Below are 26,718 nucleotides of genomic sequence, written 5' to 3'. Positions count from 1 at the left end.
TCCACCATTTAACCTCGGCTCGGCTCGGCTCCCACCCAAACACACAAGTCACCACCACTTTTAAGACGCACCTTTTCCGAAAACCCACAAGCAAAAGCCCACACTTCTGCCCCAAACTCACTCAATTCAAAACCCCAAACCCTCCCAGGATTTCTTTGTCACACTTAAAATTGCTTTCAACTCTCAGCCCCAAATACCCCTCACATTTGGCTGATAACTTACAATCCTCCATGAGGTGAGAATTTGTAGGTCCACGAGCCAGGTTGACTCTTCCTGACCCTCCTTCTTGACTGCAGTGCCAAACTCTTCGATCTTGTCCTTTTCATGATGATCCTTATCGAAATATCATAAACACATCACCTGGAGCCATCCTGCTGGATGGTGAGCGCTTAGCACCTTTTAATCTCTTTCGTCAGTTACCTGCCTGGTCCAGACAGATCCACTTATGTTGATGTTATTTCCATGACCGAGAACAATAAACTCCACCAGGGTGAGGTATTCCAGGCTCCAGAGCTGATATACGTGAAAAGGTTTCTCTCCTGCCTCGACAGGAGTGAATGCTGTGGCCTGGGGCCGGTTAGTTGTAAGAATGGCCTCCCTAATTACTTAATTGTGTTACATGACGGCAGTTATGCTGTGTCACTGTTATGATAATGTCCCAAATTCCAGTCCTTTGACACTATCAGTTCTGTTGTGATGTTGGAATGTTTGAAATTGATCCATCGGAATGCAGCCTGCGTCTGTGTGCTTTGTGTAAGGTTTTGGCTCTCATTCACAGTACTATTGTCCGTGAGGGTTGGGGTTCCTTCCCCATACTCCATAAAGTCCAGTTTTAAAGTCCAGTCGGGGGGCGGGGGGCGGGAGGTGGGGGTGGGGAGGAGGAATTCCGATCCCAATTCTTCCAGTGCAAAGAGTCGTCCACGACTTGAGTTTCGCTCGCTGGCACGTTCCGAGGTCCAGGACTACGTGCTGTGGGATGCAGTAAAGCTTGGGGCAGCCGCTCCAAAGGCTCCATGGAGAAAGACCACTGTGTAAGGGGGTCCTCCCGCCATAGTTTACCGAGTGGCCGGCACCCGTGTAAGACCCCCTCGGGCTGTATGCGCCAACACTATTTTTGCTGTGTTTTGCAAATGTACATTGCATAGAAAAGGGTTGCAAATTTTTATGGAATATTATATATTCTGGGGGAGCAAAGACGAACCCCTGCTGGCCAGCAGATGAAACTGCGGAAGTGAAACAGTCGCGTGCAGGCAGTTTGCAGACAGGAAACGAGGGATCCCGTGCCTTGGCGGCAACACGTTGAGCAGCCATCGACTTGTCAAGTTAAGAGCGCTACCTTCAGCTAATTGCTGCTTACTACACGCTTACTCTAAAAAAGCACATACTCCTTCAAGTGTGAATTTAAGCAGCGGCCAAAGGATGCTTTTGCTCTGCTTTCCTCTACAGTCCTGCGCCGCAGCAGCTGAGCTACGGAAGGGAAGTGACAAAAGTGCTGGCTGATGGTTTGCCGCTCAGGCCTTGGCCTAGCCATTGCTGCCGCTGTGCTGTGGGACTGTGAACGGCCAGCTGCTCTCCACAGCCTGGGCCAATGCTGTAATGGATAAGACGTCTGTCTAGGGATGGGAAGCTGATAGCTTTGACTCCTGGCTGGCTGAGAGTTTTGTGTCGACTTTGTCCTGCGGCTTGGGAACACTTTGCAACTTGGTCTACTTGGGCGTGCTGCATGGCAGTGCCTTCTTAGCGCAGTAGGCAGCGCGTCAGTCTCATAATCTGAAGGTCCTGAGTTCGATCCTCAGAGAAGGCAGTGTGCCCACTGTGCTTTCTTTTGCCATCACTCACTTGACCTTTCCGCTCTCGTTGCGTGCCAAAATCCAGCCGCTTTGCTTGCTGCAGTGCTGCAAAGCATTTGACAGCCTCCAGCACTGGAGATGGGAGCGCAAGGCAAGACGTTGTCAGCTGGTTGCCACAAGTGCTGAATGTGAAGATTGGAGCCCAGGAAAAAGCAGAATGGAGAATGCAGGCATCGATCCCGCTACCTCTCACATGCTAAGCGAGCGCTCTACCATTTGAGCTAATTCCCCAGCTTGGCTAAGACTGCTGAGCCCAGATTCTTTCACAACAGCCCCATAGCAGCTGTCTCCAAGTTGCTCCTTGAGCTGCAGGGAAATGCGGCTTGGGCTTGGGCTTGGGCTTGGGCTTGGCTCACTGCCTGAACGCAGTCAGTGCTTTGCTTCAATCAGCAGGTCCCTCCAGCAGCAGCAAGTTAGCAGCGGCAGGACCGGCCAGCTCCAATAACCATGAAAGAAGCCCAGAAGAGCCCCAGCTGGCGCAAGGAAAAGCTGGTGAGCGGAAACTAGCAGCCGCCACGAGTGTGAGGGAGCAGTCGAGAGCCCTGTCTGACTGACACAAGACTTCTTTTGCTTTCCAGTGAGTGCTGAGGTTTTGCCTGCCATGCTGCTCAAACTGGACGCACCCCTCGAACTGTATCGTTAATGTTCTCAATTGCTGTAAATGTAAAACTGTAATTGACATGACAATTGTGAAACGGAAGGGTTGGGAAGAAACTCATGACAGTATTGAAGGAAACTGATCTCCCTTGCAATGTTTGTATTTTTTGGTGCTGTTTGGAAACTGTTTGGCAATGTAATTTTTACAGATATTTATGAATAAAGTATATTTTGGAAATAAAAAAAAAAACTGGACGCACACCCCAGGTAAGCATCAACTCTTGCTGGAGGACCATCAACTAGCTGAAAGGCGCACTTTGGTCTGCCTGAAACCTGCTGCTCGTTCTTTGTGAGAGCTTCCGGCTCCTGTTTACCCCCCTTACTGATGGTTCTTTAGGATTTTAGAAAGGACAAATTGCACAGGCACAGGGTTGGGCGGAACCATAAACTTCTTTATTAAGACCCCCCTAACACCCTGATACAAAGACCTCGAAACGAATGTAAAGGACGCCACACGACACCTTGCTTGCTTAGACCGATTTAAATCCCTCCACCATTTAACCTCGGCTCGGCTCGGCTCGGCTCCCACCCAAACACACAAGTCACCACCACTTTTAAGACGCACCTTTTCCGAAAACCCACAAGCAAAAGCCCACACTTCTGCCCCAAACTCACTCAATTCAAAACCCCAAACCCTCCCAGGATTTCTTTGTCACACTTAAAATTGCTTTCAACTCTCAGCCCCAAATACCCCTCACATTTGGCTGATAACTTACAATCCTCCATGAGGTGAGAATTTGTAGGTCCACGAGCCAGGTTGACTCTTCCTGACCCTCCTTCTTGACTGCAGTGCCAAACTCTTCGATCTTGTCCTTTTCATGATGATCCTTATCGAAATATCATAAACACATCACCTGGAGCCATCCTGCTGGATGGTGAGCGCTTAGCACCTTTTAATCTCTTTCGTCAGTTACCTGCCTGGTCCAGGCAGATCCACTTATGTTGATGTTATTTCCATGACCGAGAACAATAAACTCCACCAGGGTGAGGTATTCCAGGCTCCAGAGCTGATATACGTGAAAAGGTTTCTCTCCTGCCTCGACAGGAGTGAATGCTGTGGCCTGGGGCCGGTTAGTTGTAAGAATGGCCTCCCTAATTACTTAATTGTGTTACATGACGGCAGTTATGCTGTGTCACTGTTATGATAATGTCCCAAATTCCAGTCCTTTGACACTATCAGTTCTGTTGTGATGTTGGAATGTTTGAAATTGATCCATCGGAATGCAGCCTGCGTCTGTGTGCTTTGTGTAAGGTTTTGGCTCTCATTCACAGTACTATTGTCCGTGAGGGTTGGGGTTCCTTCCCCATACTCCATAAAGTCCAGTTTTAAAGTCCAGTCGGGGGGCGGGGGGCGGGAGGTGGGGGTGGGGAGGAGGAATTCCGATCCCAATTCTTCCAGTGCAAAGAGTCGTCCACGACTTGAGTTTCGCTCGCTGGCACGTTCCGAGGTCCAGGACTACGTGCTGTGGGATGCAGTAAAGCTTGGGGCAGCCGCTCCAAAGGCTCCATGGAGAAAGACCACTGTGTAAGGGGGTCCTCCCGCCATAGTTTACCGAGTGGCCGGCACCCGTGTAAGACCCCCTCGGGCTGTATGCGCCAACACTATTTTTGCTGCGTTTTGCAAATGTACATTGCATAGAAAAGGGTTGCAAATTTTTATGGAATATTATATATTCTGGGGGAGCAAAGACGAACCCCTGCTGGCCAGCAGATGAAACTGCGGAAGTGAAACAGTCGCGTGCAGGCAGTTTGCAGACAGGAAACGAGGGATCCCGTGCCTTGGCGGCAACACGTTGAGCAGCCATCGACTTGTCAAGTTAAGAGCGCTACCTTCAGCTAATTGCTGCTTACTACACGCTTACTCTAAAAAAGCACATACTCCTTCAAGTGTGAATTTAAGCAGCGGCCAAAGGATGATTTTGCTCTGCTTTCCTCTACAGTCCTGCGCCGCAGCAGCTGAGCTACGGAAGGGAAGTGACAAAAGTGCTGGCTGATGGTTTGCCGCTCAGGCCTTGGCCTAGCCATTGCTGCCGCTGTGCTGTGGGACTGTGAACGGCCAGCTGCTCTCCACAGCCTGGGCCAATGCTGTAATGGATAAGACGTCTGTCTAGGGATGGGAAGCTGATAGCTTTGACTCCTGGCTGGCTGAGAGTTTTGTGTCGACTTTGTCCTGCGGCTTGGGAACACTTTGCAACTTGGTCTACTTGGGCGTGCTGCATGGCAGTGCCTTCTTAGCGCAGTAGGCAGCGCGTCAGTCTCATAATCTGAAGGTCCTGAGTTCGATCCTCAGAGAAGGCAGTGTGCCCACTGTGCTTTCTTTTGCCATCACTCACTTGACCTTTCCGCTCTCGTTGCGTGCCAAAATCCAGCCGCTTTGCTTGCTGCAGTGCTGCAAAGCATTTGACAGCCTCCAGCACTGGAGATGGGAGCGCAAGGCAAGACGTTGTCAGCTGGTTGCCACAAGTGCTGAATGTGAAGATTGGAGCCCAGGAAAAAGCAGAATGGAGAATGCAGGCATCGATCCCGCTACCTCTCACATGCTAAGCAAGCGCTCTACCATTTGAGCTAATTCCCCAGCTTGGCTAAGACAGCTGAGCCCAGATTCTTTCACAACAGCCCCATAGCAGCTGTCTCCAAGTTGCTCCTTGAGCTGCAGGGAAATGCGGCTTGGGCTTGGGCTTGGGCTTGGGCTTGGCTCACTGCCTGAACGCAGTCAGTGCTTTGCTTCAATCAGCAGGTCCCTCCAGCAGCAGCAAGTTAGCAGCGGCAGGACCGGCCAGCTCCAATAACCATGAAAGAAGCCCAGAAGAGCCCCAGCTGGCGCAAGGAAAAGCTGGTGAGCGGAAACTAGCAGCCGCCACGAGTGTGAGGGAGCAGTCGAGAGCCCTGTCTGACTGACACAAGACTTCTTTTGCTTTCCAGTGAGTGCTGAGGTTTTGCCTGCCATGCTGCTCAAACTGGACGCACCCCTCGAACTGTATCGTTAATATTCTCAATTGCTGTAAATGTAAAACTGTAATTGACATGACAATTGTGAAACGGAAGGGTTGGGAAGAAACTCATGACAGTATTGAAGGAAACTGATCTCCCTTGCAATGTTTGTATTTTTTGGTGCTGTTTGGAAACTGTTTGGCAATGTAATTTTTACAGATATTTATGAATAAAGTATATTTTGGAAATAAAAAAAAAACTGGACGCACACCCCAGGTAAGCATCAACTCTTGCTGGAGAACCATCAACTAGCTGAAAGGCGCACTTTGGTCTGCCTGAAACCTGCTGCTCGTTCTTTGTGAGAGCTTCCTGCTCCTGTTTACCCCCCTTACTGATGGTTCTTTAGGATTTTAGAAAGGACAAATTGCACAGGCACAGGGTTGGGCGGAACCGTAAACTTCTTTATTAAGACCCCCCTAACACCCTGATACAAAGACCTCGAAACGAATGTAAAGGACACCACACGACACCTTGCTTGCTTAGACCGATTTAAATCCCTCCACCATTTAACCTCGGCTCGGCTCGGCTCCCACCCAAACACACAAGTCACCACCACTTTTAAGACGCACCTTTTCCGAAAACCCACAAGCAAAAGCCCACACTTCTGCCCCAAACTCACTCAATTCAAAACCCCAAACCCTCCCAGGATTTCTTTGTCACACTTAAAATTGCTTTCAACTCTCAGCCCCAAATACCCCTCACATTTGGCTGATAACTTACAATCCTCCATGAGGTGAGAATTTGTAGGTCCACGAGCCAGGTTGACTCTTCCTGACCCTCCTTCTTGACTGCAGTGCCAAACTCTTCGATCTTGTCCTTTTCATGATGATCCTTATCGAAATATCATAAACACATCACCTGGAGCCATCCTGCTGGATGGTGAGCGCTTAGCACCTTTTAATCTCTTTCGTCAGTTACCTGCCTGGTCCAGACAGATCCACTTATGTTGATGTTATTTCCATGACCGAGAACAATAAACTCCACCAGGGTGAGGTATTCCAGGCTCCAGAGCTGATATACGTGAAAAGGTTTCTCTCCTGCCTCGACAGGAGTGAATGCTGTGGCCTGGGGCCGGTTAGTTGTAAGAATGGCCTCCCTAATTACTTAATTGTGTTACATGACGGCAGTTATGCTGTGTCACTGTTATGATAATGTCCCAAATTCCAGTCCTTTGACACTATCAGTTCTGTTGTGATGTTGGAATGTTTGAAATTGATCCATCGGAATGCAGCCTGCGTCTGTGTGCTTTGTGTAAGGTTTTGGCTCTCATTCACAGTACTATTGTCCGTGAGGGTTGGGGTTCCTTCCCCATACTCCATAAAGTCCAGTTTTAAAGTCCAGTCGGGGGGCGGGGGGCGGGAGGTGGGGGTGGGGAGGAGGAATTCCGATCCCAATTCTTCCAGTGCAAAGAGTCGTCCACGACTTGAGTTTCGCTCGCTGGCACGTTCCGAGGTCCAGGACTACGTGCTGTGGGATGCAGTAAAGCTTGGGGCAGCCGCTCCAAAGGCTCCATGGAGAAAGACCACTGTGTAAGGGGGTCCTCCCGCCATAGTTTACCGAGTGGCCGGCACCCGTGTAAGACCCCCTCGGGCTGTATGCGCCAACACTATTTTTGCTGTGTTTTGCAAATGTACATTGCATAGAAAAGGGTTGCAAATTTTTATGGAATATTATATATTCTGGGGGAGCAAAGACGAACCCCTGCTGGCCAGCAGATGAAACTGCGGAAGTGAAACAGTCGCGTGCAGGCAGTTTGCAGACAGGAAACGAGGGATCCCGTGCCTTGGCGGCAACACGTTGAGCAGCCATCGACTTGTCAAGTTAAGAGCGCTACCTTCAGCTAATTGCTGCTTACTACACGCTTACTCTAAAAAAGCACATACTCCTTCAAGTGTGAATTTAAGCAGCGGCCAAAGGATGCTTTTGCTCTGCTTTCCTCTACAGTCCTGCGCCGCAGCAGCTGAGCTACGGAAGGGAAGTGACAAAAGTGCTGGCTGATGGTTTGCCGCTCAGGCCTTGGCCTAGCCATTGCTGCCGCTGTGCTGTGGGACTGTGAACGGCCAGCTGCTCTCCACAGCCTGGGCCAATGCTGTAATGGATAAGACGTCTGTCTAGGGATGGGAAGCTGATAGCTTTGACTCCTGGCTGGCTGAGAGTTTTGTGTCGACTTTGTCCTGCGGCTTGGGAACACTTTGCAACTTGGTCTACTTGGGCGTGCTGCATGGCAGTGCCTTCTTAGCGCAGTAGGCAGCGCGTCAGTCTCATAATCTGAAGGTCCTGAGTTCGATCCTCAGAGAAGGCAGTGTGCCCACTGTGCTTTCTTTTGCCATCACTCACTTGACCTTTCCGCTCTCGTTGCGTGCCAAAATCCAGCCGCTTTGCTTGCTGCAGTGCTGCAAAGCATTTGACAGCCTCCAGCACTGGAGATGGGAGCGCAAGGCAAGACGTTGTCAGCTGGTTGCCACAAGTGCTGAATGTGAAGATTGGAGCCCAGGAAAAAGCAGAATGGAGAATGCAGGCATCGATCCCGCTACCTCTCACATGCTAAGCGAGCGCTCTACCATTTGAGCTAATTCCCCAGCTTGGCTAAGACTGCTGAGCCCAGATTCTTTCACAACAGCCCCATAGCAGCTGTCTCCAAGTTGCTCCTTGAGCTGCAGGGAAATGCGGCTTGGGCTTGGGCTTGGGCTTGGGCTTGGCTCACTGCCTGAACGCAGTCAGTGCTTTGCTTCAATCAGCAGGTCCCTCCAGCAGCAGCAAGTTAGCAGCGGCAGGACCGGCCAGCTCCAATAACCATGAAAGAAGCCCAGAAGAGCCCCAGCTGGCGCAAGGAAAAGCTGGTGAGCGGAAACTAGCAGCCGCCACGAGTGTGAGGGAGCAGTCGAGAGCCCTGTCTGACTGACACAAGATTTCTTTTGCTTTCCAGTGAGTGCTGAGGTTTTGCCTGCCATGCTGCTCAAACTGGACGCACCCCTCGAACTGTATCGTTAATGTTCTCAATTGCTGTAAATGTAAAACTGTAATTGACATGACAATTGTGAAACGGAAGGGTTGGGAAGAAACTCATGACAGTATTGAAGGAAACTGATCTCCCTTGCAATGTTTGTATTTTTTGGTGCTGTTTGGAAACTGTTTGGCAATGTAATTTTTACAGATATTTATGAATAAAGTATATTTTGGAAATAAAAAAAAAAACTGGACGCACACCCCAGGTAAGCATCAACTCTTGCTGGAGGACCATCAACTAGCTGAAAGGCGCACTTTGGTCTGCCTGAAACCTGCTGCTCGTTCTTTGTGAGAGCTTCCGGCTCCTGTTTACCCCCCTTACTGATGGTTCTTTAGGATTTTAGAAAGGACAAATTGCACAGGCACAGGGTTGGGCGGAACCATAAACTTCTTTATTAAGACCCCCCTAACACCCTGATACAAAGACCTCGAAACGAATGTAAAGGACGCCACACGACACCTTGCTTGCTTAGACCGATTTAAATCCCTCCACCATTTAACCTCGGCTCGGCTCGGCTCGGCTCCCACCCAAACACACAAGTCACCACCACTTTTAAGACGCACCTTTTCCGAAAACCCACAAGCAAAAGCCCACACTTCTGCCCCAAACTCACTCAATTCAAAACCCCAAACCCTCCCAGGATTTCTTTGTCACACTTAAAATTGCTTTCAACTCTCAGCCCCAAATACCCCTCACATTTGGCTGATAACTTACAATCCTCCATGAGGTGAGAATTTGTAGGTCCACGAGCCAGGTTGACTCTTCCTGACCCTCCTTCTTGACTGCAGTGCCAAACTCTTCGATCTTGTCCTTTTCATGATGATCCTTATCGAAATATCATAAACACATCACCTGGAGCCATCCTGCTGGATGGTGAGCGCTTAGCACCTTTTAATCTCTTTCGTCAGTTACCTGCCTGGTCCAGGCAGATCCACTTATGTTGATGTTATTTCCATGACCGAGAACAATAAACTCCACCAGGGTGAGGTATTCCAGGCTCCAGAGCTGATATACGTGAAAAGGTTTCTCTCCTGCCTCGACAGGAGTGAATGCTGTGGCCTGGGGCCGGTTAGTTGTAAGAATGGCCTCCCTAATTACTTAATTGTGTTACATGACGGCAGTTATGCTGTGTCACTGTTATGATAATGTCCCAAATTCCAGTCCTTTGACACTATCAGTTCTGTTGTGATGTTGGAATGTTTGAAATTGATCCATCGGAATGCAGCCTGCGTCTGTGTGCTTTGTGTAAGGTTTTGGCTCTCATTCACAGTACTATTGTCCGTGAGGGTTGGGGTTCCTTCCCCATACTCCATAAAGTCCAGTTTTAAAGTCCAGTCGGGGGGCGGGAGGTGGGGGTGGGGAGGAGGAATTCCGATCCCAATTCTTCCAGTGCAAAGAGTCGTCCACGACTTGAGTTTCGCTCGCTGGCACGTTCCGAGGTCCAGGACTACGTGCTGTGGGATGCAGTAAAGCTTGGGGCAGCCGCTCCAAAGGCTCCATGGAGAAAGACCACTGTGTAAGGGGGTCCTCCCGCCATAGTTTACCGAGTGGCCGGCACCCGTGTAAGACCCCCTCGGGCTGTATGCGCCAACACTATTTTTGCTGCGTTTTGCAAATGTACATTGCATAGAAAAGGGTTGCAAATTTTTATGGAATATTATATATTCTGGGGGAGCAAAGACGAACCCCTGCTGGCCAGCAGATGAAACTGCGGAAGTGAAACAGTCGCGTGCAGGCAGTTTGCAGACAGGAAACGAGGGATCCCGTGCCTTGGCGGCAACACGTTGAGCAGCCATCGACTTGTCAAGTTAAGAGCGCTACCTTCAGCTAATTGCTGCTTACTACACGCTTACTCTAAAAAAGCACATACTCCTTCAAGTGTGAATTTAAGCAGCGGCCAAAGGATGATTTTGCTCTGCTTTCCTCTACAGTCCTGCGCCGCAGCAGCTGAGCTACGGAAGGGAAGTGACAAAAGTGCTGGCTGATGGTTTGCCGCTCAGGCCTTGGCCTAGCCATTGCTGCCGCTGTGCTGTGGGACTGTGAACGGCCAGCTGCTCTCCACAGCCTGGGCCAATGCTGTAATGGATAAGACGTCTGTCTAGGGATGGGAAGCTGATAGCTTTGACTCCTGGCTGGCTGAGAGTTTTGTGTCGACTTTGTCCTGCGGCTTGGGAACACTTTGCAACTTGGTCTACTTGGGCGTGCTGCATGGCAGTGCCTTCTTAGCGCAGTAGGCAGCGCGTCAGTCTCATAATCTGAAGGTCCTGAGTTCGATCCTCAGAGAAGGCAGTGTGCCCACTGTGCTTTCTTTTGCCATCACTCACTTGACCTTTCCGCTCTCGTTGCGTGCCAAAATCCAGCCGCTTTGCTTGCTGCAGTGCTGCAAAGCATTTGACAGCCTCCAGCACTGGAGATGGGAGCGCAAGGCAAGACGTTGTCAGCTGGTTGCCACAAGTGCTGAATGTGAAGATTGGAGCCCAGGAAAAAGCAGAATGGAGAATGCAGGCATCGATCCCGCTACCTCTCACATGCTAAGCAAGCGCTCTACCATTTGAGCTAATTCCCCAGCTTGGCTAAGACTGCTGAGCCCAGATTCTTTCACAACAGCCCCATAGCAGCTGTCTCCAAGTTGCTCCTTGAGCTGCAGGGAAATGCGGCTTGGGCTTGGGCTTGGGCTTGGGCTTGGCTCACTGCCTGAACGCAGTCAGTGCTTTGCTTCAATCAGCAGGTCCCTCCAGCAGCAGCAAGTTAGCAGCGGCAGGACCGGCCAGCTCCAATAACCATGAAAGAAGCCCAGAAGAGCCCCAGCTGGCGCAAGGAAAAGCTGGTGAGCGGAAACTAGCAGCCGCCACGAGTGTGAGGGAGCAGTCGAGAGCCCTGTCTGACTGACACAAGACTTCTTTTGCTTTCCAGTGAGTGCTGAGGTTTTGCCTGCCATGCTGCTCAAACTGGACGCACCCCTCGAACTGTATCGTTAATGTTCTCAATTGCTGTAAATGTAAAACTGTAATTGACATGACAATTGTGAAACGGAAGGGTTGGGAAGAAACTCATGACAGTATTGAAGGAAACTGATCTCCCTTGCAATGTTTGTATTTTTTGGTGCTGTTTGGAAACTGTTTGGCAATGTAATTTTTACAGATATTTATGAATAAAGTATATTTTGGAAATAAAAAAAAAAACTGGACGCACACCCCAGGTAAGCATCAACTCTTGCTGGAGGACCATCAACTAGCTGAAAGGCGCACTTTGGTCTGCCTGAAACCTGCTGCTCGTTCTTTGTGAGAGCTTCCGGCTCCTGTTTACCCCCCTTACTGATGGTTCTTTAGGATTTTAGAAAGGACAAATTGCACAGGCACAGGGTTGGGCGGAACCATAAACTTCTTTATTAAGACCCCCCTAACACCCTGATACAAAGACCTCGAAACGAATGTAAAGGACGCCACACGACACCTTGCTTGCTTAGACCGATTTAAATCCCTCCACCATTTAACCTCGGCTCGGCTCGGCTCGGCTCCCACCCAAACACACAAGTCACCACCACTTTTAAGACGCACCTTTTCCGAAAACCCACAAGCAAAAGCCCACACTTCTGCCCCAAACTCACTCAATTCAAAACCCCAAACCCTCCCAGGATTTCTTTGTCACACTTAAAATTGCTTTCAACTCTCAGCCCCAAATACCCCTCACATTTGGCTGATAACTTACAATCCTCCATGAGGTGAGAATTTGTAGGTCCACGAGCCAGGTTGACTCTTCCTGACCCTCCTTCTTGACTGCAGTGCCAAACTCTTCGATCTTGTCCTTTTCATGATGATCCTTATCGAAATATCATAAACACATCACCTGGAGCCATCCTGCTGGATGGTGAGCGCTTAGCACCTTTTAATCTCTTTCGTCAGTTACCTGCCTGGTCCAGGCAGATCCACTTATGTTGATGTTATTTCCATGACCGAGAACAATAAACTCCACCAGGGTGAGGTATTCCAGGCTCCAGAGCTGATATACGTGAAAAGGTTTCTCTCCTGCCTCGACAGGAGTGAATGCTGTGGCCTGGGGCCGGTTAGTTGTAAGAATGGCCTCCCTAATTACTTAATTGTGTTACATGACGGCAGTTATGCTGTGTCACTGTTATGATAATGTCCCAAATTCCAGTCCTTTGACACTATCAGTTCTGTTGTGATGTTGGAATGTTTGAAATTGATCCATCGGAATGCAGCCTGCGTCTGTGTGCTTTGTGTAAGGTTTTGGCTCTCATTCACAGTACTATTGTCCGTGAGGGTTGGGGTTCCTTCCCCATACTCCATAAAGTCCAGTTTTAAAGTCCAGTCGGGGGGCGGGAGGTGGGGGTGGGGAGGAGGAATTCCGATCCCAATTCTTCCAGTGCAAAGAGTCGTCCACGACTTGAGTTTCGCTCGCTGGCACGTTCCGAGGTCCAGGACTACGTGCTGTGGGATGCAGTAAAGCTTGGGGCAGCCGCTCCAAAGGCTCCATGGAGAAAGACCACTGTGTAAGGGGGTCCTCCCGCCATAGTTTACCGAGTGGCCGGCACCCGTGTAAGACCCCCTCGGGCTGTATGCGCCAACACTATTTTTGCTGCGTTTTGCAAATGTACATTGCATAGAAAAGGGTTGCAAATTTTTATGGAATATTATATATTCTGGGGGAGCAAAGACGAACCCCTGCTGGCCAGCAGATGAAACTGCGGAAGTGAAACAGTCGCGTGCAGGCAGTTTGCAGACAGGAAACGAGGGATCCCGTGCCTTGGCGGCAACACGTTGAGCAGCCATCGACTTGTCAAGTTAAGAGCGCTACCTTCAGCTAATTGCTGCTTACTACACGCTTACTCTAAAAAAGCACATACTCCTTCAAGTGTGAATTTAAGCAGCGGCCAAAGGATGATTTTGCTCTGCTTTCCTCTACAGTCCTGCGCCGCAGCAGCTGAGCTACGGAAGGGAAGTGACAAAAGTGCTGGCTGATGGTTTGCCGCTCAGGCCTTGGCCTAGCCATTGCTGCCGCTGTGCTGTGGGACTGTGAACGGCCAGCTGCTCTCCACAGCCTGGGCCAATGCTGTAATGGATAAGACGTCTGTCTAGGGATGGGAAGCTGATAGCTTTGACTCCTGGCTGGCTGAGAGTTTTGTGTCGACTTTGTCCTGCGGCTTGGGAACACTTTGCAACTTGGTCTACTTGGGCGTGCTGCATGGCAGTGCCTTCTTAGCGCAGTAGGCAGCGCGTCAGTCTCATAATCTGAAGGTCCTGAGTTCGATCCTCAGAGAAGGCAGTGTGCCCACTGTGCTTTCTTTTGCCATCACTCACTTGACCTTTCCGCTCTCGTTGCGTGCCAAAATCCAGCCGCTTTGCTTGCTGCAGTGCTGCAAAGCATTTGACAGCCTCCAGCACTGGAGATGGGAGCGCAAGGCAAGACGTTGTCAGCTGGTTGCCACAAGTGCTGAATGTGAAGATTGGAGCCCAGGAAAAAGCAGAATGGAGAATGCAGGCATCGATCCCGCTACCTCTCACATGCTAAGCAAGCGCTCTACCATTTGAGCTAATTCCCCAGCTTGGCTAAGACTGCTGAGCCCAGATTCTTTCACAACAGCCCCATAGCAGCTGTCTCCAAGTTGCTCCTTGAGCTGCAGGGAAATGCGGCTTGGGCTTGGGCTTGGGCTTGGGCTTGGCTCACTGCCTGAACGCAGTCAGTGCTTTGCTTCAATCAGCAGGTCCCTCCAGCAGCAGCAAGTTAGCAGCGGCAGGACCGGCCAGCTCCAATAACCATGAAAGAAGCCCAGAAGAGCCCCAGCTGGCGCAAGGAAAAGCTGGTGAGCGGAAACTAGCAGCCGCCACGAGTGTGAGGGAGCAGTCGAGAGCCCTGTCTGACTGACACAAGACTTCTTTTGCTTTCCAGTGAGTGCTGAGGTTTTGCCTGCCATGCTGCTCAAACTGGACGCACCCCTCGAACTGTATCGTTAATGTTCTCAATTGCTGTAAATGTAAAACTGTAATTGACATGACAATTGTGAAACGGAAGGGTTGGGAAGAAACTCATGACAGTATTGAAGGAAACTGATCTCCCTTGCAATGTTTGTATTTTTTGGTGCTGTTTGGAAACTGTTTGGCAATGTAATTTTTACAGATATTTATGAATAAAGTATATTTTGGAAATAAAAAAAAAAACTGGACGCACACCCCAGGTAAGCATCAACTCTTGCTGGAGGACCATCAACTAGCTGAAAGGCGCACTTTGGTCTGCCTGAAACCTGCTGCTCGTTCTTTGTGAGAGCTTCCGGCTCCTGTTTACCCCCCTTACTGATGGTTCTTTAGGATTTTAGAAAGGACAAATTGCACAGGCACAGGGTTGGGCGGAACCATAAACTTCTTTATTAAGACCCCCCTAACACCCTGATACAAAGACCTCGAAACGAATGTAAAGGACGCCACACGACACCTTGCTTGCTTAGACCGATTTAAATCCCTCCACCATTTAACCTCGGCTCGGCTCGGCTCGGCTCCCACCCAAACACACAAGTCACCACCACTTTTAAGACGCACCTTTTCCGAAAACCCACAAGCAAAAGCCCACACTTCTGCCCCAAACTCACTCAATTCAAAACCCCAAACCCTCCCAGGATTTCTTTGTCACACTTAAAATTGCTTTCAACTCTCAGCCCCAAATACCCCTCACATTTGGCTGATAACTTACAATCCTCCATGAGGTGAGAATTTGTAGGTCCACGAGCCAGGTTGACTCTTCCTGACCCTCCTTCTTGACTGCAGTGCCAAACTCTTCGATCTTGTCCTTTTCATGATGATCCTTATCGAAATATCATAAACACATCACCTGGAGCCATCCTGCTGGATGGTGAGCGCTTAGCACCTTTTAATCTCTTTCGTCAGTTACCTGCCTGGTCCAGGCAGATCCACTTATGTTGATGTTATTTCCATGACCGAGAACAATAAACTCCACCAGGGTGAGGTATTCCAGGCTCCAGAGCTGATATACGTGAAAAGGTTTCTCTCCTGCCTCGACAGGAGTGAATGCTGTGGCCTGGGGCCGGTTAGTTGTAAGAATGGCCTCCCTAATTACTTAATTGTGTTACATGACGGCAGTTATGCTGTGTCACTGTTATGATAATGTCCCAAATTCCAGTCCTTTGACACTATCAGTTCTGTTGTGATGTTGGAATGTTTGAAATTGATCCATCGGAATGCAGCCTGCGTCTGTGTGCTTTGTGTAAGGTTTTGGCTCTCATTCACAGTACTATTGTCCGTGAGGGTTGGGGTTCCTTCCCCATACTCCATAAAGTCCAGTTTTAAAGTCCAGTCGGGGGGCGGGAGGTGGGGGTGGGGAGGAGGAATTCCGATCCCAATTCTTCCAGTGCAAAGAGTCGTCCACGACTTGAGTTTCGCTCGCTGGCACGTTCCGAGGTCCAGGACTACGTGCTGTGGGATGCAGTAAAGCTTGGGGCAGCCGCTCCAAAGGCTCCATGGAGAAAGACCACTGTGTAAGGGGGTCCTCCCGCCATAGTTTACCGAGTGGCCGGCACCCGTGTAAGACCCCCTCGGGCTGTATGCGCCAACACTATTTTTGCTGCGTTTTGCAAATGTACATTGCATAGAAAAGGGTTGCAAATTTTTATGGAATATTATATATTCTGGGGGAGCAAAGACGAACCCCTGCTGGCCAGCAGATGAAACTGCGGAAGTGAAACAGTCGCGTGCAGGCAGTTTGCAGACAGGAAACGAGGGATCCCGTGCCTTGGCGGCAACACGTTGAGCAGCCATCGACTTGTCAAGTTAAGAGCGCTACCTTCAGCTAATTGCTGCTTACTACACGCTTACTCTAAAAAAGCACATACTCCTTCAAGTGTGAATTTAAGCAGCGGCCAAAGGATGATTTTGCTCTGCTTTCCTCTACAGTCCTGCGCCGCAGCAGCTGAGCTACGGAAGGGAAGTGACAAAAGTGCTGGCTGATGGTTTGCCGCTCAGGCCTTGGCCTAGCCATTGCTGCCGCTGTGCTGTGGGACTGTGAACGGCCAGCTGCTCTCCACAGCCTGGGCCAATGCTGTAATGGATAAGACGTCTGTCTAGGGATGGGAAGCTGATAGCTTTGACTCCTGGCTGGCTGAGAGTTTTGTGTCGACTTTGTCCTGCGGCTTGGGAACACTTTGCAACTTGGTCTACTTGGGCGTGCTGCATGGCAGTGCCTTCTTAGCGCAGTAGGCAGCGCGTCAGTCTCATAATCTGAAGGTCCTGAGTTCGATCCTCAGAGAAGGCAGTGTGCCCACTGTGCTTTCTTTTGCCATCACTCACTTGACCTTTCCGCTCTCGTTGCGTGCCAAAATCCAGCCGCTTTGCTTGCTGCAGTGCTGCAAAGCATTTGACAGCCTCCAGCACTGGAGATGGGAGCGCAAGGCAAGACGTTGTCAGCTGGTTGCCACAAGTGCTGAATGTGAAGATTGGAGCCCAGGAAAAAGCAGAATGGAGAATGCAGGCATCGATCCCGCTACCTCTCACATGCTAAGCAAGCGCTCTACCATTTGAGCTAATTCCCCAGCTTGGCTAAGACTGCTGAGCCCAGATTCTTTCACAACAGCCCCATAGCAGCTGTCTCCAAGTTGCTCCTTGAGCTGCAGGGAAATGCGGCTTGGGCTTGGGCTTGGGCTTGGGCTTGGCTCACTGCCTGAACGCAGTCAGTGCTTTGCTTCAATCAGCAGGTCCCTCCAGCAGCAGCAAGTTAGCAGCGGCAGGACCGGCCAGCTCCAATAACCATGAAAGAAGCCCAGAAGAGCCCCAGCTGGCGCAAGGAAAAGCTGGTGAGCGGAAACTAGCAGCCGCCACGAGTGTGAGGGAGCAGTCGAGAGCCCTGTCTGACTGACACAAGACTTCTTTTGCTTTCCAGTGAGTGCTGAGGTTTTGCCTGCCATGCTGCTCAAACTGGACGCACCCCTCGAACTGTATCGTTAATGTTCTCAATTGCTGTAAATGTAAAACTGTAATTGACATGACAATTGTGAAACGGAAGGGTTGGGAAGAAACTCATGACAGTATTGAAGGAAACTGATCTCCCTTGCAATGTTTGTATTTTTTGGTGCTGTTTGGAAACTGTTTGGCAATGTAATTTTTACAGATATTTATGAATAAAGTATATTTTGGAAATAAAAAAAAAAACTGGACGCACACCCCAGGTAAGCATCAACTCTTGCTGGAGGACCATCAACTAGCTGAAAGGCGCACTTTGGTCTGCCTGAAACCTGCTGCTCGTTCTTTGTGAGAGCTTCCGGCTCCTGTTTACCCCCCTTACTGATGGTTCTTTAGGATTTTAGAAAGGACAAATTGCACAGGCACAGGGTTGGGCGGAACCATAAACTTCTTTATTAAGACCCCCCTAACACCCTGATACAAAGACCTCGAAACGAATGTAAAGGACGCCACACGACACCTTGCTTGCTTAGACCGATTTAAATCCCTCCACCATTTAACCTCGGCTCGGCTCGGCTCGGCTCCCACCCAAACACACAAGTCACCACCACTTTTAAGACGCACCTTTTCCGAAAACCCACAAGCAAAAGCCCACACTTCTGCCCCAAACTCACTCAATTCAAAACCCCAAACCCTCCCAGGATTTCTTTGTCACACTTAAAATTGCTTTCAACTCTCAGCCCCAAATACCCCTCACATTTGGCTGATAACTTACAATCCTCCATGAGGTGAGAATTTGTAGGTCCACGAGCCAGGTTGACTCTTCCTGACCCTCCTTCTTGACTGCAGTGCCAAACTCTTCGATCTTGTCCTTTTCATGATGATCCTTATCGAAATATCATAAACACATCACCTGGAGCCATCCTGCTGGATGGTGAGCGCTTAGCACCTTTTAATCTCTTTCGTCAGTTACCTGCCTGGTCCAGGCAGATCCACTTATGTTGATGTTATTTCCATGACCGAGAACAATAAACTCCACCAGGGTGAGGTATTCCAGGCTCCAGAGCTGATATACGTGAAAAGGTTTCTCTCCTGCCTCGACAGGAGTGAATGCTGTGGCCTGGGGCCGGTTAGTTGTAAGAATGGCCTCCCTAATTACTTAATTGTGTTACATGACGGCAGTTATGCTGTGTCACTGTTATGATAATGTCCCAAATTCCAGTCCTTTGACACTGTCAGTTCTGTTGTGATGTTGGAATGTTTGAAATTGATCCATCGGAATGCAGCCTGCGTCTGTGTGCTTTGTGTAAGGTTTTGGCTCTCATTCACAGTACTATTGTCCGTGAGGGTTGGGGTTCCTTCCCCATACTCCATAAAGTCCAGTTTTAAAGTCCAGTCGGGGGGCGGGAGGTGGGGGTGGGGAGGAGGAATTCCGATCCCAATTCTTCCAGTGCAAAGAGTCGTCCACGACTTGAGTTTCGCTCGCTGGCACGTTCCGAGGTCCAGGACTACGTGCTGTGGGATGCAGTAAAGCTTGGGGCAGCCGCTCCAAAGGCTCCATGGAGAAAGACCACTGTGTAAGGGGGTCCTCCCGCCATAGTTTACCGAGTGGCCGGCACCCGTGTAAGACCCCCTCGGGCTGTATGCGCCAACACTATTTTTGCTGCGTTTTGCAAATGTACATTGCATAGAAAAGGGTTGCAAATTTTTATGGAATATTATATATTCTGGGGGAGCAAAGACGAACCCCTGCTGGCCAGCAGATGAAACTGCGGAAGTGAAACAGTCGCGTGCAGGCAGTTTGCAGACAGGAAACGAGGGATCCCGTGCCTTGGCGGCAACACGTTGAGCAGCCATCGACTTGTCAAGTTAAGAGCGCTACCTTCAGCTAATTGCTGCTTACTACACGCTTACTCTAAAAAAGCACATACTCCTTCAAGTGTGAATTTAAGCAGCGGCCAAAGGATGATTTTGCTCTGCTTTCCTCTACAGTCCTGCGCCGCAGCAGCTGAGCTACGGAAGGGAAGTGACAAAAGTGCTGGCTGATGGTTTGCCGCTCAGGCCTTGGCCTAGCCATTGCTGCCGCTGTGCTGTGGGACTGTGAACGGCCAGCTGCTCTCCACAGCCTGGGCCAATGCTGTAATGGATAAGACGTCTGTCTAGGGATGGGAAGCTGATAGCTTTGACTCCTGGCTGGCTGACAGTTTTGTGTCGACTTTGTCCTGCGGCTTGGGAACACTTTGCAACTTGGTCTACTTGGGCGTGCTGCATGGCAGTGCCTTCTTAGCGCAGTAGGCAGCGCGTCAGTCTCATAATCTGAAGGTCCTGAGTTCGATCCTCAGAGAAGGCAGTGTGCCCACTGTGCTTTCTTTTGCCATCACTCACTTGACCTTTCCGCTCTCGTTGCGTGCCAAAATCCAGCCGCTTTGCTTGCTGCAGTGCTGCAAAGCATTTGACAGCCTCCAGCACTGGAGATGGGAGCGCAAGGCAAGACGTTGTCAGCTGGTTGCCACAAGTGCTGAATGTGAAGATTGGAGCCCAGGAAAAAGCAGAATGGAGAATGCAGGCATCGATCCCGCTACCTCTCACATGCTAAGCGAGCGCTCTACCATTTGAGCTAATTCCCCAGCTTGGCTAAGACTGCTGAGCCCAGATTCTTTCACAACAGCCCCATAGCAGCTGTCTCCAAGTTGCTCCTTGAGCTGCAGGGAAATGCGGCTTGGGCTTGGGCTTGGGCTTGGGCTTGGCTCACTGCCTGAACGCAGTCAGTGCTTTGCTTCAATCAGCAGGTCCCTCCAGCAGCAGCAAGTTAGCAGCGGCAGGACCGGCCAGCTCCAATAACCATGAAAGAAGCCCAGAAGAGCCCCAGCTGGCGCAAGGAAAAGCTGGTGAGCGGAAACTAGCAGCCGCCACGAGTGTGAGGGAGCAGTCGAGAGCCCTGTCTGACTGACACAAGACTTCTTTTGCTTTCCAGTGAGTGCTGAGGTTTTGCCTGCCATGCTGCTCAAACTGGACGCACCCCTCGAACTGTATCGTTAATGTTCTCAATTGCTGTAAATGTAAAACTGTAATTGACATGACAATTGTGAAACGGAAGGGTTGGGAAGAAACTCATGACAGTATTGAAGGAAACTGATCTCCCTTGCAATGTTTGTATTTTTTGGTGCTGTTTGGAAACTGTTTGGCAATGTAATTTTTACAGATATTTATGAATAAAGTATATTTTGGAAATAAAAAAAAAAACTGGACGCACACCCCAGGTAAGCATCAACTCTTGCTGGAGGACCATCAACTAGCTGAAAGGCGCACTTTGGTCTGCCTGAAACCTGCTGCTCGTTCTTTGTGAGAGCTTCCGGCTCCTGTTTACCCCCCTTACTGATGGTTCTTTAGGATTTTAGAAAGGACAAATTGCACAGGCACAGGGTTGGGCGGAACCATAAACTTCTTTATTAAGACCCCCCTAACACCCTGATACAAAGACCTCGAAACGAATGTAAAGGACGCCACACGACACCTTGCTTGCTTAGACCGATTTAAATCCCTCCACCATTTAACCTCGGCTCGGCTCGGCTCGGCTCCCACCCAAACACACAAGTCACCACCACTTTTAAGACGCACCTTTTCCGAAAACCCACAAGCAAAAGCCCACACTTCTGCCCCAAACTCACTCAATTCAAAACCCCAAACCCTCCCAGGATTTCTTTGTCACACTTAAAATTGCTTTCAACTCTCAGCCCCAAATACCCCTCACATTTGGCTGATAACTTACAATCCTCCATGAGGTGAGAATTTGTAGGTCCACGAGCCAGGTTGACTCTTCCTGACCCTCCTTCTTGACTGCAGTGCCAAACTCTTCGATCTTGTCCTTTTCATGATGATCCTTATCGAAATATCATAAACACATCACCTGGAGCCATCCTGCTGGATGGTGAGCGCTTAGCACCTTTTAATCTCTTTCGTCAGTTACCTGCCTGGTCCAGGCAGATCCACTTATGTTGATGTTATTTCCATGACCGAGAACAATAAACTCCACCAGGGTGAGGTATTCCAGGCTCCAGAGCTGATATACGTGAAAAGGTTTCTCTCCTGCCTCGACAGGAGTGAATGCTGTGGCCTGGGGCCGGTTAGTTGTAAGAATGGCCTCCCTAATTACTTAATTGTGTTACATGACGGCAGTTATGCTGTGTCACTGTTATGATAATGTCCCAAATTCCAGTCCTTTGACACTATCAGTTCTGTTGTGATGTTGGAATGTTTGAAATTGATCCATCGGAATGCAGCCTGCGTCTGTGTGCTTTGTGTAAGGTTTTGGCTCTCATTCACAGTACTATTGTCCGTGAGGGTTGGGGTTCCTTCCCCATACTCCATAAAGTCCAGTTTTAAAGTCCAGTCGGGGGGCGGGGGGCGGGAGGTGGGGGTGGGGAGGAGGAATTCCGATCCCAATTCTTCCAGTGCAAAGAGTCGTCCACGACTTGAGTTTCGCTCGCTGGCACGTTCCGAGGTCCAGGACTACGTGCTGTGGGATGCAGTAAAGCTTGGGGCAGCCGCTCCAAAGGCTCCATGGAGAAAGACCACTGTGTAAGGGGGTCCTCCCGCCATAGTTTACCGAGTGGCCGGCACCCGTGTAAGACCCCCTCGGGCTGTATGCGCCAACACTATTTTTGCTGCGTTTTGCAAATGTACATTGCATAGAAAAGGGTTGCAAATTTTTATGGAATATTATATATTCTGGGGGAGCAAAGACGAACCCCTGCTGGCCAGCAGATGAAACTGCGGAAGTGAAACAGTCGCGTGCAGGCAGTTTGCAGACAGGAAACGAGGGATCCCGTGCCTTGGCGGCAACACGTTGAGCAGCCATCGACTTGTCAAGTTAAGAGCGCTACCTTCAGCTAATTGCTGCTTACTACACGCTTACTCTAAAAAAGCACATACTCCTTCAAGTGTGAATTTAAGCAGCGGCCAAAGGATGATTTTGCTCTGCTTTCCTCTACAGTCCTGCGCCGCAGCAGCTGAGCTACGGAAGGGAAGTGACAAAAGTGCTGGCTGATGGTTTGCCGCTCAGGCCTTGGCCTAGCCATTGCTGCCGCTGTGCTGTGGGACTGTGAACGGCCAGCTGCTCTCCACAGCCTGGGCCAATGCTGTAATGGATAAGACGTCTGTCTAGGGATGGGAAGCTGATAGCTTTGACTCCTGGCTGGCTGAGAGTTTTGTGTCGACTTTGTCCTGCGGCTTGGGAACACTTTGCAACTTGGTCTACTTGGGCGTGCTGCATGGCAGTGCCTTCTTAGCGCAGTAGGCAGCGCGTCAGTCTCATAATCTGAAGGTCCTGAGTTCGATCCTCAGAGAAGGCAGTGTGCCCACTGTGCTTTCTTTTGCCATCACTCACTTGACCTTTCCGCTCTCGTTGCGTGCCAAAATCCAGCCGCTTTGCTTGCTGCAGTGCTGCAAAGCATTTGACAGCCTCCAGCACTGGAGATGGGAGCGCAAGGCAAGACGTTGTCAGCTGGTTGCCACAAGTGCTGAATGTGAAGATTGGAGCCCAGGAAAAAGCAGAATGGAGAATGCAGGCATCGATCCCGCTACCTCTCACATGCTAAGCAAGCGCTCTACCATTTGAGCTAATTCCCCAGCTTGGCTAAGACAGCTGAGCCCAGATTCTTTCACAACAGCCCCATAGCAGCTGTCTCCAAGTTGCTCCTTGAGCTGCAGGGAAATGCGGCTTGGGCTTGGGCTTGGGCTTGGGCTTGGCTCACTGCCTGAACGCAGTCAGTGCTTTGCTTCAATCAGCAGGTCCCTCCAGCAGCAGCAAGTTAGCAGCGGCAGGACCGGCCAGCTCCAATAACCATGAAAGAAGCCCAGAAGAGCCCCAGCTGGCGCAAGGAAAAGCTGGTGAGCGGAAACTAGCAGCCGCCACGAGTGTGAGGGAGCAGTCGAGAGCCCTGTCTGACTGACACAAGACTTCTTTTGCTTTCCAGTGAGTGCTGAGGTTTTGCCTGCCATGCTGCTCAAACTGGACGCACCCCTCGAACTGTATCGTTAATATTCTCAATTGCTGTAAATGTAAAACTGTAATTGACATGACAATTGTGAAACGGAAGGGTTGGGAAGAAACTCATGACAGTATTGAAGGAAACTGATCTCCCTTGCAATGTTTGTATTTTTTGGTGCTGTTTGGAAACTGTTTGGCAATGTAATTTTTACAGATATTTATGAATAAAGTATATTTTGGAAATAAAAAAAAAACTGGACGCACACCCCAGGTAAGCATCAACTCTTGCTGGAGAACCATCAACTAGCTGAAAGGCGCACTTTGGTCTGCCTGAAACCTGCTGCTCGTTCTTTGTGAGAGCTTCCTGCTCCTGTTTACCCCCCTTACTGATGGTTCTTTAGGATTTTAGAAAGGACAAATTGCACAGGCACAGGGTTGGGCGGAACCGTAAACTTCTTTATTAAGACCCCCCTAACACCCTGATACAAAGACCTCGAAACGAATGTAAAGGACACCACACGACACCTTGCTTGCTTAGACCGATTTAAATCCCTCCACCATTTAACCTCGGCTCGGCTCGGCTCCCACCCAAACACACAAGTCACCACCACTTTTAAGACGCACCTTTTCCGAAAACCCACAAGCAAAAGCCCACACTTCTGCCCCAAACTCACTCAATTCAAAACCCCAAACCCTCCCAGGATTTCTTTGTCACACTTAAAATTGCTTTCAACTCTCAGCCCCAAATACCCCTCACATTTGGCTGATAACTTACAATCCTCCATGAGGTGAGAATTTGTAGGTCCACGAGCCAGGTTGACTCTTCCTGACCCTCCTTCTTGACTGCAGTGCCAAACTCTTCGATCTTGTCCTTTTCATGATGATCCTTATCGAAATATCATAAACACATCACCTGGAGCCATCCTGCTGGATGGTGAGCGCTTAGCACCTTTTAATCTCTTTCGTCAGTTACCTGCCTGGTCCAGACAGATCCACTTATGTTGATGTTATTTCCATGACCGAGAACAATAAACTCCACCAGGGTGAGGTATTCCAGGCTCCAGAGCTGATATACGTGAAAAGGTTTCTCTCCTGCCTCGACAGGAGTGAATGCTGTGGCCTGGGGCCGGTTAGTTGTAAGAATGGCCTCCCTAATTACTTAATTGTGTTACATGACGGCAGTTATGCTGTGTCACTGTTATGATAATGTCCCAAATTCCAGTCCTTTGACACTATCAGTTCTGTTGTGATGTTGGAATGTTTGAAATTGATCCATCGGAATGCAGCCTGCGTCTGTGTGCTTTGTGTAAGGTTTTGGCTCTCATTCACAGTACTATTGTCCGTGAGGGTTGGGGTTCCTTCCCCATACTCCATAAAGTCCAGTTTTAAAGTCCAGTCGGGGGGCGGGGGGCGGGAGGTGGGGGTGGGGAGGAGGAATTCCGATCCCAATTCTTCCAGTGCAAAGAGTCGTCCACGACTTGAGTTTCGCTCGCTGGCACGTTCCGAGGTCCAGGACTACGTGCTGTGGGATGCAGTAAAGCTTGGGGCAGCCGCTCCAAAGGCTCCATGGAGAAAGACCACTGTGTAAGGGGGTCCTCCCGCCATAGTTTACCGAGTGGCCGGCACCCGTGTAAGACCCCCTCGGGCTGTATGCGCCAACACTATTTTTGCTGTGTTTTGCAAATGTACATTGCATAGAAAAGGGTTGCAAATTTTTATGGAATATTATATATTCTGGGGGAGCAAAGACGAACCCCTGCTGGCCAGCAGATGAAACTGCGGAAGTGAAACAGTCGCGTGCAGGCAGTTTGCAGACAGGAAACGAGGGATCCCGTGCCTTGGCGGCAACACGTTGAGCAGCCATCGACTTGTCAAGTTAAGAGCGCTACCTTCAGCTAATTGCTGCTTACTACACGCTTACTCTAAAAAAGCACATACTCCTTCAAGTGTGAATTTAAGCAGCGGCCAAAGGATGCTTTTGCTCTGCTTTCCTCTACAGTCCTGCGCCGCAGCAGCTGAGCTACGGAAGGGAAGTGACAAAAGTGCTGGCTGATGGTTTGCCGCTCAGGCCTTGGCCTAGCCATTGCTGCCGCTGTGCTGTGGGACTGTGAACGGCCAGCTGCTCTCCACAGCCTGGGCCAATGCTGTAATGGATAAGACGTCTGTCTAGGGATGGGAAGCTGATAGCTTTGACTCCTGGCTGGCTGAGAGTTTTGTGTCGACTTTGTCCTGCGGCTTGGGAACACTTTGCAACTTGGTCTACTTGGGCGTGCTGCATGGCAGTGCCTTCTTAGCGCAGTAGGCAGCGCGTCAGTCTCATAATCTGAAGGTCCTGAGTTCGATCCTCAGAGAAGGCAGTGTGCCCACTGTGCTTTCTTTTGCCATCACTCACTTGACCTTTCCGCTCTCGTTGCGTGCCAAAATCCAGCCGCTTTGCTTGCTGCAGTGCTGCAAAGCATTTGACAGCCTCCAGCACTGGAGATGGGAGCGCAAGGCAAGACGTTGTCAGCTGGTTGCCACAAGTGCTGAATGTGAAGATTGGAGCCCAGGAAAAAGCAGAATGGAGAATGCAGGCATCGATCCCGCTACCTCTCACATGCTAAGCGAGCGCTCTACCATTTGAGCTAATTCCCCAGCTTGGCTAAGACTGCTGAGCCCAGATTCTTTCACAACAGCCCCATAGCAGCTGTCTCCAAGTTGCTCCTTGAGCTGCAGGGAAATGCGGCTTGGGCTTGGGCTTGGGCTTGGGCTTGGCTCACTGCCTGAACGCAGTCAGTGCTTTGCTTCAATCAGCAGGTCCCTCCAGCAGCAGCAAGTTAGCAGCGGCAGGACCGGCCAGCTCCAATAACCATGAAAGAAGCCCAGAAGAGCCCCAGCTGGCGCAAGGAAAAGCTGGTGAGCGGAAACTAGCAGCCGCCACGAGTGTGAGGGAGCAGTCGAGAGCCCTGTCTGACTGACACAAGATTTCTTTTGCTTTCCAGTGAGTGCTGAGGTTTTGCCTGCCATGCTGCTCAAACTGGACGCACCCCTCGAACTGTATCGTTAATGTTCTCAATTGCTGTAAATGTAAAACTGTAATTGACATGACAATTGTGAAACGGAAGGGTTGGGAAGAAACTCATGACAGTATTGAAGGAAACTGATCTCCCTTGCAATGTTTGTATTTTTTGGTGCTGTTTGGAAACTGTTTGGCAATGTAATTTTTACAGATATTTATGAATAAAGTATATTTTGGAAATAAAAAAAAAAACTGGACGCACACCCCAGGTAAGCATCAACTCTTGCTGGAGGACCATCAACTAG

The 26,718-nt window shown here is 49.9% G+C and overlaps 9 non-coding genes across 9 annotated transcripts; all 9 read left to right on the top strand.

Moving 5' to 3' along the window:
* Positions 1-1,731: 1,731 nt before the first annotated feature.
* trnam-cau (transfer RNA methionine (anticodon CAU)) lies at positions 1,732-1,804 on the top strand. Its single transcript has one exon. It is a non-coding gene; the product is annotated as a tRNA-Met (tRNA).
* A 2,928-nt stretch (positions 1,805-4,732) lies between these two features.
* trnam-cau (transfer RNA methionine (anticodon CAU)) lies at positions 4,733-4,805 on the top strand. Its single transcript has one exon. It is a non-coding gene; the product is annotated as a tRNA-Met (tRNA).
* Positions 4,806-7,727: 2,922 nt separating this feature from the next.
* On the top strand, positions 7,728-7,800 carry trnam-cau (transfer RNA methionine (anticodon CAU)). Its single transcript has one exon. It is a non-coding gene; the product is annotated as a tRNA-Met (tRNA).
* Positions 7,801-10,721: 2,921 nt separating this feature from the next.
* On the top strand, positions 10,722-10,794 carry trnam-cau (transfer RNA methionine (anticodon CAU)). The gene has a single exon. It is a non-coding gene; the product is annotated as a tRNA-Met (tRNA).
* Positions 10,795-13,715: 2,921 nt separating this feature from the next.
* trnam-cau (transfer RNA methionine (anticodon CAU)) lies at positions 13,716-13,788 on the top strand. Its single transcript has one exon. It is a non-coding gene; the product is annotated as a tRNA-Met (tRNA).
* Positions 13,789-16,709: 2,921 nt separating this feature from the next.
* Positions 16,710-16,782, top strand: trnam-cau (transfer RNA methionine (anticodon CAU)). The gene has a single exon. It is a non-coding gene; the product is annotated as a tRNA-Met (tRNA).
* A 2,921-nt stretch (positions 16,783-19,703) lies between these two features.
* Positions 19,704-19,776, top strand: trnam-cau (transfer RNA methionine (anticodon CAU)). The gene has a single exon. It is a non-coding gene; the product is annotated as a tRNA-Met (tRNA).
* Positions 19,777-22,704: 2,928 nt separating this feature from the next.
* Positions 22,705-22,777, top strand: trnam-cau (transfer RNA methionine (anticodon CAU)). Its single transcript has one exon. It is a non-coding gene; the product is annotated as a tRNA-Met (tRNA).
* Positions 22,778-25,699: 2,922 nt separating this feature from the next.
* On the top strand, positions 25,700-25,772 carry trnam-cau (transfer RNA methionine (anticodon CAU)). The gene has a single exon. It is a non-coding gene; the product is annotated as a tRNA-Met (tRNA).
* The last annotated feature ends 946 nt before the right edge of the window (positions 25,773-26,718 follow it).

Source organism: Heterodontus francisci, chromosome 5 (assembly GCF_036365525.1).
Source record: "Heterodontus francisci isolate sHetFra1 chromosome 5, sHetFra1.hap1, whole genome shotgun sequence".
NCBI classification, from domain to species: domain Eukaryota; kingdom Metazoa; phylum Chordata; class Chondrichthyes; order Heterodontiformes; family Heterodontidae; genus Heterodontus; species Heterodontus francisci.
The sequence above is the reverse complement of the archived record's forward strand: the minus strand, read 5'-3'. Positions and strand labels throughout refer to the sequence as shown.